At 52.3% G+C, this 16,400-nt stretch overlaps 1 protein-coding gene and 1 long non-coding RNA gene across 5 annotated transcripts in view; one reads left to right on the plus strand and one right to left on the minus strand.

Moving 5' to 3' along the window:
- Positions 1-2,739, minus strand: part of NDST1 (N-deacetylase and N-sulfotransferase 1) — a 72,946-nt gene extending 70,207 nt beyond the window's left edge. Inside the window, exons 1-2 of one of the 4 annotated variants that reach the window (XM_027081562.1) lie at positions 1,967-2,076; positions 796-990 (exon numbers count right to left, since the gene is read on the minus strand). The gene's annotated coding sequence lies outside the window, so the exon portion shown is untranslated. Of the gene's footprint in view, positions 1-795; positions 991-1,966; positions 2,090-2,416 lie in introns of those variants that run through there. The other 3 variants (XM_027081568.1, XM_027081561.1, XM_027081560.1) reach the window with 3 other exon arrangements.
- On the plus strand, positions 236-12,184 carry LOC113606859 (uncharacterized). The gene is made up of 5 exons (XR_003427723.1): positions 236-801; positions 1,173-1,246; positions 8,170-8,371; positions 9,333-9,367; positions 10,076-12,184. It is a non-coding gene; the product is annotated as an uncharacterized LOC113606859 (long non-coding RNA).
- Positions 12,185-16,400: the final 4,216 nt, after the last annotated feature.

The raw sequence follows: 16,400 nt of genomic DNA on the forward strand, positions 1-16,400 counted from the left end.
AGTGCTGGCACAGCCCTCGGAGAAGTTAGAAGAGTAATGCACAAACTTTCCTCTCCCCAGGACTTTTTTTCGCTATCTGCTCCCACTCCATTGTTTTAAGATATCATTCACTAACTAGCAATTTGTTTTCCATTTTTTTAGAAATTACTCAAGGCCCCCGCTCAGAGCCTGACCCACAGTCATGGGATGGTACCCCCACCAAAAGGCTAGGCCAGCACAGGGCACTAAGGTGAGTGAAAGTCTGGGCCACCCCACATTCACTCCTGGGCTATTTACATGGAAAATGCATGCCCTAGGCTCAGAAACCCACACACGCATGCATTTTCCATAAGGATTCTGCAGTTGAGACATGTGCTCAGAGTCCACCCTTCATTACTGCTCTCAAGGACCCTTGGGGCTGGGGCATTACTTTCGCAATGAGGACCCTGCTGATGAGTCAAACAAGAGGACACCTGCAATATAAATCCCATCACCCCACGGGCTCCACTCCTGGCCCTACCTCTGCCCCCTGCTGATCTGAAAGTGACCTGGTCTGGATGGAGTAGAAAGGCTCTTCGGTCCCCTGGGTGCTGGGGAGAGGCCTGTTGACAAAGCCACCAGCTGTCCCCAGCCAGAGCCAGGGAGCACTCCTCCCTGCACCACCCATACTATGAAAGCGTTCCTACCACGGACCCAGCCAGCAACAGAACTTGGACCCTTAACGGAGCTCCAGGCCTGGGCTCCAGCTGCCCACAATAACAAGAGCCAGGGCACAAGACCTCAGCCCACACCAGTACCAGACAGAAGGAGCATCACCTGAGGGTAAGGGTAAAGGGAAGAGCGGCCTGTGTCCTCATGATTTCAATGGAAAATGAGCTCGGTCACAGCAGGATCTTATAAAGCCTTGTAGTTGAGACTCAGGCTGGGGGAGGGGAGTCAAATCCAAGTTCCACCACATCACAGCTGTGCGACCTTTAGGATTCTGTGCCTCTGCCCCGCTGTAAAATGCTGCTAATAGTAACATGGGAGAATTAAATGAGATAATGTACCTAAAGCAATTGGCCCAGGGCCTGGCATATAGTACACATGCAACAAATACTTGTTGAATATAAACATGCCACCGTTTACTAAGGTACCACAGGTTCTCATTTCATCCTTATTCTGGCAGATTCTATACTTTGCCCATTTTACAGGTGACGAAACTGAGGCTAGGGGAAGGTAAGGAACCAGCCCAAGGCTACAGAGCTGGGAAGTGACAGACATCCAGGTCAGTCTGAACCTCAAACCAGGGACAGTAATGCCGCAGGCCATTCCAAACGCTCTGGGGCAGGGGGTGGGGGTGGGGGCGGTTTTACAGCACCCGGGTGTGATGGTGGGATTCTGTATCCCCTGGGCCTGGCATGGCTCCTAGCTGACCCGCGTGCTTAAATCTGGGAAAGAGCCAATTTCCCAGTCTGTCCCAGAGCCCACGCGTCCACGTACGCCCCCTCCTACCCCGTCCCAGGGTGTTAAAGGGCAGCGTTCAAAGCAGGGGTATAGTTGCTCCCGAGAACCTGAGGGAGAAGGGGAGTTAGAGACCAGGCCGATCACAGCCCACAGAAAACCGGTCCGGCTGCCTTACCCTTTCCGAAGCGGGGACCTAGCCTCTAACCCCGTCCCTCGCCAGACAAAAGTTTCCCCTGTTCGGGAGTAGAGGAGGGGGAGGGGGCATTCCTCGTGAGTGACATTATCCGTGACCTACAGCTGCCGCGCTGCCCTCACCGGCACCCCGGCCTGCCCCCGGCCCCCGCCCGCTCCCTCACCCCTTTGTCCTCCCACCCGGTTGCGCGGGGCCCGGCAGACTGTACGAGCCCGCCCGGCGCCCGCCCGCACCAAACTTGCGCCGGCGGCCGCTTGGGCCCCGCGCGGCCTGCACGTCCAGCTCGGCTCGGGCCCCGCAGGCTCGGCGACAGGGGACTGGCCCGCCCCGGCCCTCCCAGCCTCTTACCTGCCACGGCTGGGGCGCCACCCGGGGCAGGGGGCGCTCCCGGCGAGCTGCCGGACGCCTGGGTCCCTTGGGCCGTGTGTGCGCCGCCAGGCAGTGATCCGGGCCGGGCTTAACCCCTTCGCGTCCGCCTCCCGCAGCTCCCACCCACGCTCCACGCCGCAGCCGCCGTTGCCGCCGCCCGCCCCGCCTCCCGCCCGCTCTCCTCCCCCTCCCCCTCCCCCTCCCCTCCCCCTCGGTGCCCAGCCCCCAGTCCCGGTCCCCGACACTGCGCTGAGGCAGCGCGCAGCCTCCCCCCTCATCCCGTGGCGGGAGGTGGGGGTCTCCCTTTAGACTGCAAGTTGGGGCGCGCCGCCTCGCTCACCGCGGGCCCGCGGAGCACAGAGGGGCGAACCCGCGCGCCAAGGGGCCCCCAGCCTGTCTCCCCTTACCCACTCCGTCCCCGGCGCCTACCTCCCCGAATGTCGGCGGAGGGAGCGGGGTTCGATCCCGTGATGGAGCGTGAGTGCCGGCCGGAGATCTGCTCCACAGGCCCGAGCGGCCGGCTGGCGTGCGGCGCGCACCCCGGGGCGGGGGCCGGGGCGGGACCGGGCGCTGCTATCGGAGCTGGATTTCTCGGCTTCCACCCGGATTCTCCCTCGGCTCTCCCGGCCGATTCGGTGCTGCTCGGCGACCACGTGACGCAGGCTGCCTTTGACCCCAGTCTCAGAGCGGGTAGGGGGTGGGGGCCGGAGGGGGTGTCAGATGCGGGACCCACGAGGGCCCGAGGCGGCTGCCGGGAGTACGGGAGGCGGTGACCCTGGGGAAACAAAGCCCGGGGGAAGCCAACAAGTTATTCGGGGGTCAAAGAGGCAACAGCACTGGGGGTCGGAGAGGCTGCAGAGAGACCGAGAGAGACAAAGACCCGCGCCCGCCGTGCCTCCGAGGGTCCGGGGAGCGCCCTGGCTGGCCCGAGGGGGCCTCCTGGCTCTACCAACACTGGGCCGATGACAACCCTCCAGGGCCTCCTCAGACGGCTCCCCAACAGCCAGGTCTCTGCTGGAGTGACCCCTTCTGGGCAGTCCTTCCCAGCCCCACCTACCCCTTTGCCCTTACTCTCGAAAACCCCTTTATTTCCTTTTTCGTGATTATCTGGTTCACTTACTGGTTGCATTGTTTACTAGAATGTCATCTCCCCCAACAAGTTGTTCCCAGCTGAATTCCCAGTGCCTGGCACATAACAGGCAAATGAAGAGGTTGATGACATTGTGCAAATCTCTTCTCCCACTGTGCCTCAGTTTCCCACCCCCAGTGCAACCATCTCAAGGACCCTGCAAATTAGGCAAGATTACACTGGTCATCGTCATTACACAGATGAGAACAGCGAGGCCCAGAAATACAAAATGATTTCTGGGAGTCTCTGAAGTGGCTGAGAGCCCCAGCCTGCACTCAGATCTGACTGTTCCAGGTGGGGCTTTTTACCATCCATGAGCCTGCCTGTAATGAGGGACTGGGTCATTAGTTGATTGGTTGATTAGTGAGCCATAAGGAGCTTGCTAATGATGTAGATCACCAGGCCACCCTAGAGATCCTGACTCTGTGGGCCTGGGGTGAGACTAGCAAATTTGGAAAACAATGGATCGGTGGTTTCCTAAGGACCTTCAGAGGCTCGAGATTACCTAATTGTAGGAGCAAAGCTTAAAAAAAAATATGAGCAACCAAAGCAGAGCCAAGAGAGGTAGAAAAGCCAAGCTTGACATACGAAAATAGGACAGAATCATCCCAATTCCCCTAACGGGTAACCTCCTGTGCTGGGGTTTCAGCACAGCACACTCATGTCTCGGAGGAGGAAAGACGCTGAGGCCTGAGCAAGGTTGATGCTGGGGAATGGGACCAGGCTCTGGACTCCCAGTCACGCCCATGTGACAGCTTTGCATGGAGTGTAGTCAGTAGGACTAAGCCTAAGGGTGGTGATCACAGGCCCACACTGATGTTCAAAGATAGGCTTGTGACTTCCTAGTGCACACTCCAGCCATGCCACCAATTTAGCCGGGGAAAGCAACATCCACTAGCAAATTCTCTTTTATAATCTACGTTCCTGTGGTCGATGATCTAAAGTTCTTGAATACTGTCTGGGTCTTGGGCAGGTTAAACAAGCCCCTAGAATCTTATTTTCATCCACATGAGGTCCTGTAGCATCTTCCCTGTGCCAGGCACTGTGTTCTTGGTAACAGGGTTGAAAGAGACATGGGTCTGCACTCTCAAGAAGTGTCGGGGTGTGTTTGGAGGTGATCTGCATGTCCCTCCCTGTGTCCGGAGGCTGGCTGAGCTGAGGGCCTGCTGGGGAGGCCCAGGGCAAGTGCTATGGCCTACAATAAGAGGGGAGCAGAACAAGGGAACTTTGGGGGGAGGCAGCCTTTGAGCAGGATCTGGAGGGACCGGAGGGGATCAGGGCAGGGATATGGACATTCCTGGTACAAGGAACAACCTGTTACAGGCCACATGGAAAGCGTTCAGGAAAAGCTGAGTGTTGCATGGAGGGGGGTGGGGGGAAGGGTAGAGGAAGCAGGAAGGAAAGAATGAGCAAGAAAACTGGAGAGGTGGGTTAGGAGCAGGTTATGGGTGACCTTCTCTGAGGGGCCCAAAGGAAAGGACATTATCCTGAGGGCCAGGTGGAATGAGAAGGCTATAAGTAGGTGAGGGAGGTAATAAGAGCGATGCTATGGGAGGGTAGAGAGGGATGGAGGCCAGTCAGGTCACGGAGCTATTCTCCTGCCCAAGCTGAGCGAGAGACAGCATCTCACCAATGGAGTTGCAGGTCCCGAGCATTGGCAGGGGGGAGGGGGGACAGCTGTGAGCTGGGGTGGCTCCCCATCACCGACAGCTCTTCCTACTCTTTTCAAATCTTCAGTTACCGTTCACCAAGTTGGGCCCAAGGCCCTCCAGCTCACTGTTACCCAGAAAGCCTGCAAAAAGGCAAGGCCCAGGCTCCACCCTGGGCATTGGCCTCCATGGGTCTAGGTAAAGCTGAGGACTCGCATTTCTAACCATACCCTGGGAGGTTCTGAGGAAGACTGTTGAGGTGCCCTGCTCCTCCACCCCCTCAGGACCCACCCACACCTCCCAGAGCTTTGGGGACCTTCTTTGTGCTGGTAACTTCCCCTGCCCACACCCCCTCCTCAGTCCAGGGTCCTCCCCACTGGCCACTTGACATGCTCCTTGGCTGCCCCAAGGTCCCCTTTATCCAACTCTGTAAACCAAAGGCTGAACTTCCAAACCTGCATCCACCCAAACCCGCTTCTCTCCCTCCTCCTATGTGTCCAGTTCACGTGTCCAGTCCAGAAATCTGTCACCAGCCCCTGTCCCCACATCCCATCCATGAGCCAGGGCCACTGGTTCCGCCTCCAGTTTTCTGCTCTAACCCAACCCCATCCCTTCCTCTTCATCACTACCACCCTAGTCCAATCCAACATCTTGTCTCTGCCTCGGCCGTGTTAACAGCCCCTTCACTGCTCTCCCTCCCCCCCACTTTGCCTCTTCTAATGCAACCTAATCATGCCCATTTCTTACTTAAAGCCACCAATGCCTTCCCATTGGTCTCAGGATAAATTCCCCACCTTGTTGTCCAGCCTTACCTCTTGTCCTAAGTGGTATGCCTGGCCTTCCCCTTTACCTGACTAATTCCTCGTTCAGAGTGTGGACTACCTGGGTTTGAATGCTGGCTCTGCCACTTACAAGCTGTGTGACCGTGGGCCAGTTTTTATTTTTTTAAAAATAAATTTATTTATCTTTTTTTTTTGGCTCATTGGGTCTTCGTTGCTGCAGGCAGGCTTTCTCTAGTTGTGGCGAGTGGGGACTACTTTTTGTTGCGGTGTGTGGGCCTCTCACTGCGGTGGCTTCCCTTGTTGCAGAGCACAGGCTCTAGGTGTGCAGGCTTCATTAGTTGTGGCATGGGGGCTCAGTAGTCGTGGCTTGCAGGCTCTAGAACGCAGGCTCAATAGTTGTGGCGCACGGGCTTAGTTGCCCCACGGCATGTGGGATCTTCCTGGACCAGGGCTTGAACCCATGTCCCCTGCATTAGCAGGCGGATTCTTTGCCACCAGGGAAGTCCCAGTGGGCCAGTTTTTCAAACTTTCTATGTTCATCTCTAAAATGGGATAACAGTCTGTACTTCCTAGGACAATCGTGAGAATTAAATGAGTTAAACATGTAAAGCCCTCAGAGTGGTGTCTGTCACATGATAAGCACTATTAAAATGTTAGCTAAATGGTTAATTTTTATTTTTGGGGTATCAGGTTAAATTTCATTTCCTCCTGGGGCTTTTCCTCTGTCCCTAACCCAGACCACTTCCTGGTCTACATGACACAATCCCTCTTCATCATCCTTGTAGTTACTTGTCGGCTGCCTCTCTCTAGAGTGTAAGCTGTGTGTGAGCAGGACCACATTTGTCTCAGACACAGCTGAGCTCTGGAACCCCACACAGAGCTATAGTCACAGGGCAGGCAACCAGCACATATTTGCTAACTAAACAGATAAAATGAAAGTCAACAGATTCATCACAAAACGAAGAACACTGCCTCCCTACAACATGCCCATCCATGGTACTTCATTCATTTAGTCATTTGACATTGATTAGTACCTCTCCTATAGTCTTCCTCACACCATCCTGGTGGGGGAGGAAAAGTAGAGGGACATAGAGATGAACATGACAGATGTGGCCCCTGTCCTCAAGGAATGTATGGTCTACTGCAGAGACAAACATGTAAATGCACCAGAAGATATGACGCAATGTAACCATGTTGTTATACTGGCCTGAAACAATTCTGCTTCCCAGGAGGTCTTTGGGACAGGAAAGTGAAAAGTAAATGAAAACAGACACTGTTGCCTACTTTAGCCCCTACCGCCAGGTCCTAGCAGGGTTGTCTATAACAGAGCAGGAAGGGTAGGTCCTGTCCCAAGGGCATTAAGATTACCCCCTCTTTCCCTGCCTGGAGACCTCCTATTCAGCCTTCAAGGCCCCACTTAAGCAGCACCTCCTCTGGGAAGTCTTCCGGTTCCTGCCAGGGCTCTCTATGGGACTTCGTCACGGCTCTAGTGATTTTCTGGGACTATGGTGGGATTTGTCACAGAGAACCCAAATTTCATGTCATTTGCTTCTTAAAAAAGTAAAAGGTGATTCAATGAATGTGTAACTACATGTGATTTCACGGTTTGGACTTCAGTGGAGGCAGAAAATAGCCCCTGTCAGACCATGTGACCTGATTTGTGGTTTGGAGAACATGGTCACCGTAATTACAGCATTGACCACATGGTGTAACAGTTTCCTCTCTCCTCTCTCCTCTCTCTCTCTCTCTCTCTCTCTCTCTCTCTCTCTTTCACACACACACACACACACACACACACACACACACACACACACGCAGTTCTTCAAGGACAGGGACTATTTGCTTCCTGGCAGACCTTGATATCTGTTAAGCAAATGAAGGAGAAAAATCTGTGAAATGGGCAGGTTATCCATGCTTCAGATGGACAATGGATATAAACTGTTCTGAAAAGCAACCAAAGACTGTCTGAGGTGGGGGATGGGAGTAATTAACAGCAATTAATTGCTTACTCTGGTGCATGCTACCTGCTTTCCACCATTTGTTATTGAGCAGCCCAGAGAGTTGTAGCTCAGAGAGGTGAAGCAACTTTCCCAAGGTCACCCAGACAGGCGTGGCAGAGGAGGTTTCGAATCCAGCCCCACCTAACTCGAAGGTTAAGTTCTTAGCACTATTACCGCACCTCCCAGTGCCCGGGGGCAGGGAGCCTCCAAACTGTGCAGGACCACCTGGGTTCTGTGCCCTAGTCCCCCGCTTCCACAGGGTTCGCCCACCCTTCCCTGTTGCACCCCCACTTTCATCTACGCTGCTGCTGTCTGAAGAGCACTTGCAGCTGGTTTCCAAAGCAGTCCCGTCTCTGGGGCCAGGTTTCCTGTTTCAGGCAGAACCCACCCAAGGATGTGTGTCCCGCCTTCCCCAGCCCATTCCTCACTCCCAGGAGCTGCCTGGGCCAAGGACTCAGCTAGCACAATCCCTTGCACGTGCAGCACTCTTCCTGTGTTTTCTAAAGCATTTCCCAATTCTGTAAACCAATTCCCGGGGACTCCACAGCAGTCCTGAGGATTTTTCACAGTGGAGGCTTTTTCACCCCCATTTGATGATGATGAGCCTTTTCCACCCCCAAAGGTGAGAAAATGGAGGTTTGGCCAAACCGTGGGAGATCCCCTCAGCTGATCAGAGAGCCGAGCTGCAGCTAAACACCATTTCAGACTACCGCTGCCTTCTTCCAAGTCCCTGGAAGGTTCAGCTTGACCAAGAGAACGGAGATGAAGGGTGAAAGATCTTCGGAATCCTCACACAGAGAAGATAATAGCTTCTGCAAACAAATGTAAATCGGTTAATTTCCCTTTTTACTGTGTTGATTGTGATGCACTAATTACAACCTGGCGAAAGAAAAATACAAGCGTGTGTGGTCTCTAAATGACGCTACCACAATAGGCTCAAAGTCCTCTGAGGGCAAGGCAGGGTCCGGGGCTCAGTTCCAGCCTGCTAATCTGGGAGCAGAACCCTCTTCATGTGAGGGCAGAAGCTAAGGGCGGCGGCGGAACTGTTCCTTCCCAAACCTCTCCAGAGGGGTTCAGCACTGGCCTTGCCCTCACCCCCAGGCCATTTCTCATCCACTCCTCCACTATCTGGCCTCCTCATTCTTCAATTCTCTTCACTTGACCACCAGGAGCTAACTCCTTTTTTAAAAAATTGAAGTAAAGTTGATTTACAATATTGTGTTAGTTTCAGGTGTATAGCAAAGTGATTCCGTTATATATTATTTTTCAGATTATATTCCATTGTAGGTTATTATAAGAATAATATTGAATATGGTTCCCTGAGCTATACAGTAAATTCTTGTTGCTTATATATTTTATGTATAGTAGCGTGTATGTGTTAATCCTATACTCCTAATTTATCCTTCCCCCACCTTCTCCTTTGGTAACCATAAATTTGTTTTCTATGTCTGTGAGTCTATTTCTGTTTTGTATACAGATTCATTTGTATTATTTTTTTAGATTCCACATATAAGTGATATCATATGACATTTGTCTTTCTCTTTCTGACTTACTTCTCTTAGTATGATAATCTCTAGGTCCATCCATGTTGCTGCAAATGGCATTATTTCATTCTTTTTTATGGCTGAGTAATATTCCATTGTGCATATATACCACATCTTCTTTATCCAGTCATCTGTTGATGGACACTTAGGTTGCTTCCATGTCTTGGCTATTGTAAATAGTGCTGCTATGAACATTGGTGTGCATGTATCTTTTTTAATTTAGAGTTTTCATTTTTTCCAGATATATACCCAGGAGTGAGATTGCTGGATTATATGGTAACTTTTTTTTTAGTTTTTTAAGGAACCTCTATACTGTTTTCCATAGTGGCTTCACCAATTTACATTCCCACCAACAGTGTAGGAGTGTTCCCTTTTCTCCACACCCTCTGCAGCATTTATTATTTGTAGACTTTTTGATGATGGCCATTCTGACTGGTGTGAGGTGATCCCTCACTGTGGCTTTGATTTGCATTTCTCTAATAATTAGTGATGATGAGCATCTTTTCATGTGCCTGTCGACCATCTGTATGTCATCTTTGGAGAAATGCCTATTTAGGTCTTCTGCCCATTTTTAAATTGGATTGTTTGTTTTTTTGATATTGAGCTGTATGAGCTTGGAGCTAAATCCTTTTAACATGACTCAGATCAAAAGATTACATTCATCAAAGGCAGGGGGGACATTTCTCCTCAAGATTCCCATCAATTATTCCAGTTAATTCTCACCACTCCCATGGGGTAGGGGGTGGGCACCACAACCCCCACTTTCTAGTTAAAGAAAGTGTGGCTCAGGGTCCCAGCACCTCTGGCAAGTGAAGCAGGGAGGCTGGGCCAGGCCACCTGGTCTGGAGGTTGCTGTCCAGTTCTCCTGGGTCCCTGCACTCCTTACACATACCCAGCCTCCCTCATTCGTTTGCATTCTCCTCCTGGGCTACCTTGTCATCTTTGTTTATGATTCCTGAACTAATCCAAACTGCCTTTTTACAGATATGGAGACACTGAGGCCCAGAGAGGAACAGGGGTCTGCCCCCATCACCAGTGAGGCAGCCGAGCTACGACGACCCTTCCCCATTGCCCAGCTGTGTGTGCATCAGAAGCTGAGAAGAAGGGGGCACCAGTAAGGCAAGGACTCCCAGGGTCAAGTCTAGACATCATTCCTGGGCCCTTGGAGATGTGCCAGCATATGGGGGGAAGGGCAGTGTTGACCCCAGTGGGAAGTTGGCTCTGGAACTGGCATGGTGGCCAGACTCTTGTCTGGGGCTATCTGCTCCAACAGGCATGGAAATTCTTATCATTCCAAGGCCTCCTCTTCACACAGACCTGTCTGGGCTGGGTCTGTCCTGAGATGGAGCTGGGGTTGTGGGAGGGGGCAGGAGGGAAATGGCAGGGATACCGCCCCCCATTCACACACAACATGGTCACACGCATTCACCCATCCACTGCACACACCACTCACCCCACCCACCTCCCTTTCCCCCAACCTGCCCTCCTTCCAGTGCTTAAGAGCTCTGGAGCCAGACTATTCTGTGTGGAAATCCAAGGTCAGCCTTCACTGACTGTCACTTAACGTGGCTTCAATTGTTTATTTGTAGAATGGGGATAATAGTACTTACATCGTAGGGTTATTGAGAAGATTAAAGGAAATATTAGGAAGCCACTTAGTACCATGCCTGGCATAGCTATAGTTGTTACTGTTGTTTTATCCAGCACTCCCCTATAGCTCACTGGGGTTCCCCCTCTATTGTACATACACACCCCTCCCCAGAGGCCAACTCCCAGGCTGCCCTCAGCCAGCTGAGCCCACCCTCACAGCCCTACCGCCCGCCCTCTTACCCCTCTACTCCAGGCAGCCTGGGACCCTCAAGGCCTGGGTACCGGCCACGTGTGCCCAGCATTCCTTCTGCCCAAAATGCCCTCCTCTCCACCTCTTCACAACTCTAACTACCCTCTCCTTTCCTTCAAGTCCCAGCTCCAGTCCCACTTCCTCTAGGACGCCTTCCCTGACTGACCTCTGATCTTCCTCCTCTGAACTGCTGAGGTGCTCTGAGTGAGTCATTGCCACTTAGTACTGCCTTGGAATTCCTGACTCTGTCAGTAAGAAAGCCTCTTCCTTCTTCCTCCCCACAATCTCTTAAAATTGAAAACAGCATTCTACAGGCAGATTTGAAGCACCCTAAATCAACCTGCTGATTCCTGTGTCACCCCACATCCTAGCACCTGGAGTCACCCATCACACATCTTCCTAGAGCTGGGAACAGGGTGGGGCTCAGAGACCACGCAGTGCAGGCCAGTTACCCAGACAGACAAACAGAATACTCTACAAACTGGGAGAGGCTGGAAGGATCCTCACTCTGTCACTGGGGTCCGTCCCAGGAACAGTTCTGCTGAGGAATGGGGAAGCAGAGAGGGCCATCTGGAGCAGAGGCTCCCTGAAACTCACCTGTAGGAACAGGTGTCGAGGTAGACCCTGCAGCCTGTAGAACAGTGGCCTGGGGGGAGAGGAGGGAGGGGCAGGACTCAGACTCCACACCTTTCATGGGGAGAAGGATGCAGACCTGTTCTGGGAGGCCCTGGAAGATGCTCTGGGAACCAACCATGAGGGTGGAAGAAGCTGCAGGAAGCAGATCCCACCCGACACCCAGAAACTCTAACCATTCCAAAAGCCCAGCAGCCATGGCGGCAGTGAGTTCTCCACTGGGAAGGTGGGGGGAAGGGGTAGGCAGAGGCTGGTCAGTGCTGGTCATGGTGGGCTAGAGCATCCCTGCACTAGGTGGGAGGAGGATCAGGATTCTTCTCAGATTCTTTTAGGCTCTGAGAGTTAGTGTCTAAGACTCAAAGTCAGCTAGCAATATAAAGATCTAGAAATCTGGTTCTAAAATTCTATTTAAAATTCTGAAATGAAATACATGAAATTAAAAATTTTCCAGTAGCCTTGTTTTAAAAGCAAAAAAAAAAAAAAAAAGGTGAGATTCATTTTAGTAATACATTGTATTTAACCCAATATATTTAAAATATTATCATTTTGACATGTAATTAATATAAAGAAATTATTAATGAGATGTTTAAAATTCTTTCTTTTATACCAGGTCTTCAAAATCCACTTTGTATTTTACACTGTCCACTGTGTAATTAATATAAAGAAATTATTAATGAGATGTTTAAAATTCTTTCTTTTATACCAAGTCTTCAAAATCCACTGTCCACTGTGTATTTTACATGTACGGCCCATCCCATTCAGAGTAGTCACATATCAAGGGCTCAGTAACCACATGTGGTTAGTGGCTACAGTGTTGGATGGCACAGTTTGGAAACCTAAAATCTATGACTCACTTGTCTGAAATTCTGGGATGCTGTGCCTCTGAGATTCTAGAATTCTGCAGCGTACTCACGTTCTATAATGCTACAACTGCGATTCCACCAGATTAAAATGTTGCCCCAAGTCTGCGTATGGAGAAGGCTTCTCCCCACATGGCTTTTGTGTGGAAAGAAATCTAGGCCCCTTCAAAGCCCCTGAGTCGGGGGAGAGGGGAGCAAGGAACCCTCCCCTCAGCTGCCTCCACCATCTGGCCCAGCCGGTGTTAGAGGGGTGGGCATGCCCGTGTGACCAGGGCACTGGTCTCTCCACGCGGAGCTGCCTCTCCCACCATCCCTCCGGCTCGTCATTTCTCCATCTGTGCACACAAGCCTGGCAGTGGGACTCCTGCCTTTGAGTCCTCCTGGGGAGGGGGCGTGACCCGGCCCCCCAGCCTTGGTTTCTGTCCACTCTGGAGAGCATCTGGGGGGGCTGCTGGAGCAGATGGAGCTGGGGAGTGTGGTTCAAATCCCAGATGGAAGCCCCTGAGGATGGATCTGGTCTCCATCTGCTCGAGCCTAGGGCCCAGAGACCCACCCATTGCACCTCAGAAGGTTCAGAGTTGTCCTGTGATATAGCCTCAACAATGCAGATGGGGAAAGTGAGGCCCGAAAGCAGAAGGGATTTCCCCCCCAGGCATAAGTCGAGTGTTGTGATCTGCCAGAAGGATGCCTCCTGCTTAGCCATGGGCCTCCTCTTCCTACTCTCAAACTCCCGGTTCCATCTCTGCTTGTGGGGAAAGTCAAGACGCAAACCTGGAATGGCAGGGTGTTAGCGAGGCTGCTGGAAGGCCCCACAGGGGTTGTATCCAGGCGGGTGACTTCTTGGCTTCGGGATGCTTGTGCAAGGCCCGGAGTGTCCTGCTTCCAACCAGGCTCTTCCCAGGCTCCCGCTGCAGCAGGCCCATAGGCCCTACAAAGGGTCCCGAGTATGGGCACTGGGGCACAGGCAGGAGTCTGGGTGAGGCAGAAGCTGGAGCTGGGTGGGGAGGGTCTCGGTTGACATCAATCGGCTTCTGCATCTGGTGGTATCCAGTTCTGTCCTCTATTTCAAAGTCCTTTCACAGCCACAGTCCCATTTATCCTCATGAGAGCCCAAGAGGAAAGGTGGGAGGGAGGGTGTGCCGTCAGCCCATCAACTCCCAGCGCGAAGGCCATGCAGAGGGCCTGGTGCTGGAGTTTTGTTACTGTCCCACATTTCACAGGTGGGGAAACTGAGGCCCAGAGTGGGGCTATGACCTGTCTCGGACTATAGAGCCAGAGGGAGGCTGGGTCTAGGCCCCTGGGGAATCATTGGCTCAGCACCCATTCAGGGAGTACACCCACCCCACCCCCGCCCCCCCATCCTGCTCCACTCCCAGGCACCCAGACGCTCTGCAGCTGAGGAGACAAAGATCAGCAGTTACCCGTAGCCATATTTTCCAGGCTGGGCTGCTTCCAGGCTGGGTTTCCCCTCGGAGGAAAGCCCCAAGGTTGTTCTGCGTGGTCAGGAGAACCAGAGAGGAAATGACAAAAATCCTGCTACAAAGGGCCGCAGAAAACAGTCCGACCTTTGGCCTCTAGGGATCTGGTTCTGCCAACGTGGAGGCGCGGAGGTGGGGGGTAGGGGCGTGCCGCAGGAAGGTAGCCCTGGAATCCTGATTTGGAAAGGCATCAGCTTTGGAGTGAGGTGGACCTGGGTTGAGTCCCAGCACTGCTACGTAGTAGCTCTGTGATCTCGTGTCTGTGACTTCAGCTGGGCTCTCTCCGGGGGAACTGGCTGATACGCATCTCCAGGGCAGAGGGCGTCTGAGTGTACATCAACTAAGCCCATAGTTAGTTCTTGCTCAAATGCCCTTCCAAGAACTGATCAGTTTTGGGGGCCCCCATCTGCCATACTTCGCTGTCATAAAAATGCTCCATAAATATTTTTTGAATAAGCAAATGAATGAATGATTTTTGCCAGCCAAGAATATAGCAAAATATAGGGGAAGGCTTTGAACTAGTCTCTCCGGAGATCTGACAGATTCTGTCACAGCTCACAGGGTAGCCTCATTTTTTAAAGCCCTTAATAATAACTAACCTTTCTGAAGCATTCACTATGTGTCACGCTTCGTTAAGAGCCTTAAGAGCACCTAGTTCTCCCAGCAACACTCTGAGAAGGTGTGACTATTATCCCCATGTTTCAGATGAGGAAACTGAGGCACAGAGAGGCTAAGTAACCCCGTGGTCACATTGCTGGTTTGCCGTAGCACCTAGACGTGGAGCCAGCCTTCCTGCCCCCAGACCCCATGGTTTTCACTCGCGGATGGCCGAGGACCCCTTTAGCTCTCCCTTCCAGGCTCCTCTGGCCAGGACTCCCGTCACGGAGGGCGCTCCCCTTCCCGGGCTAGTGCTGGTGCTGTTCAGGGCTTCCCATGGGTTTTGGAGGCTCCCGCAAATCAGCCTTTTGGGGTGTATGTGGGAGATGAAGTGGGAGCTCTACCCACTCCAAGACTGTCACCCCGGTCCTTTGTCAGAGATTAAATCTCACAGCTTTCTGGCTACTTCCTGCCCAGAGGGAGGCAGGAAGTAAGGCCACCTGGTACTTGGGCTCCAGCTCCTTTGTTTTCCTTTAGCTTATCCTCCCCCTCCCCTGCCCCAGCTGTGGACCTTCCTCTTCCTTGCCCAACTTCAGACCTTGACCCTGAGGTTCACTCCCAGGCAGACTTTCCAGTGTGAGGACAAGAACTCAGGGCTGGGAATCCAGGGACAGGGTTCTATGTGCTGCCAAGAATGGGGGAGGCGGAGCCTATTTTCTCTCCGTGGAGGGGGCATATTTGGAGAAAACCTGCCCCAAGATGGGGGAGGTGGGGGTCGGGAATGTGCCAACAACTCACATGGGCACATCAGTTCTCAAAGAAGCTCCACAGTGAATGTGTGGGATCACCCTGACCACCCTGGTTAGAGATGAGTGGGTTTATTATCACCCCAATTTAACAGAAGAGAAGCTGTGGCCCAGGAGGATTTAAGGGACTTGTTCATGATTATGCAGACATTTAGGGGCAGGAGCAAATGTTTACCCAAGTCTCCAGAGAGTGTATGATTATAATAACTATTATTATTATTGCAAATATTTACCAAGCTCTGACTCTGCCAAGAACTTTCCTCTCATTACCTCTTTTAATCCTCTCAGGAATTCTAAGTAGTGATCCCCATTTTACAGATGAGGAAACTTGAGGATCAGAGAAGCAAATCACATGCCCAAAGTCCAGTTATTTGCATCCACTAGTCAGGGTGTGAAGGAGATCTGAACTCAAATCTGTCCGGCTTCAAAGTCTCAGGTCTTACAGGAAAGACAGGGCCACCTCCACCTGGGGTAGAGGAGTCATCTTATTTCCCAAAACAGGGCCTGGAGCAAGCCTGGCCTCACCATCCCCTGTTTAGGGTGCTGCTTTGGGCCTGGTGCACATAGCCCCTGGGAGCCCCTCCGGCAACGGGCCCTGGGAAATGTAGCAGGTACTGCAGGACTCTGGGACATGTTGGGGCCATGTCTGTGTGTGAGCAGCATACCTGGTCTAGGCCTACGTGACCCTGTGACACCCTCACAGATGAGGTTGCACATGTGTGCACACAAATTCCTTCCTTCCTTCCTTCATTTACCAAATGCTAGCGCACCAGTCTTCATACCTTCATATTTCTACAGATATTCCTGTTTTTTTTTAGACATTCACTTCGTTTGCTGACCTCCCCAAGTAGGGACAGCTACATAATTGATGGGGCCCAGTACAAAATGGAAATGCAGAGCCCCTTGCTCAAAACTTAAGAATTCCAAGACAGGGACAACAGAGCATTCAATGATGCATGAGGCCCGGGTGAGTGCACAGGGGGCCTGCATACCTCAGCTCACCTTGGCCTCTTCCTCTGGGCCTCCCTTCCTGCCACCTCATCCTCCTTTCACATCCTCACAAGGTCCATGATCTTCTCCACCTCAGGGCTTTTG

The sequence above is a fragment of the Aethalodelphis obliquidens genome, unplaced genomic scaffold (assembly GCF_003676395.1).
Source record: "Aethalodelphis obliquidens isolate GAN/ISIS:26980383/991018 unplaced genomic scaffold, ASM367639v1 scaffold45, whole genome shotgun sequence".
Classification (NCBI taxonomy): domain Eukaryota; kingdom Metazoa; phylum Chordata; class Mammalia; order Artiodactyla; family Delphinidae; genus Aethalodelphis; species Aethalodelphis obliquidens.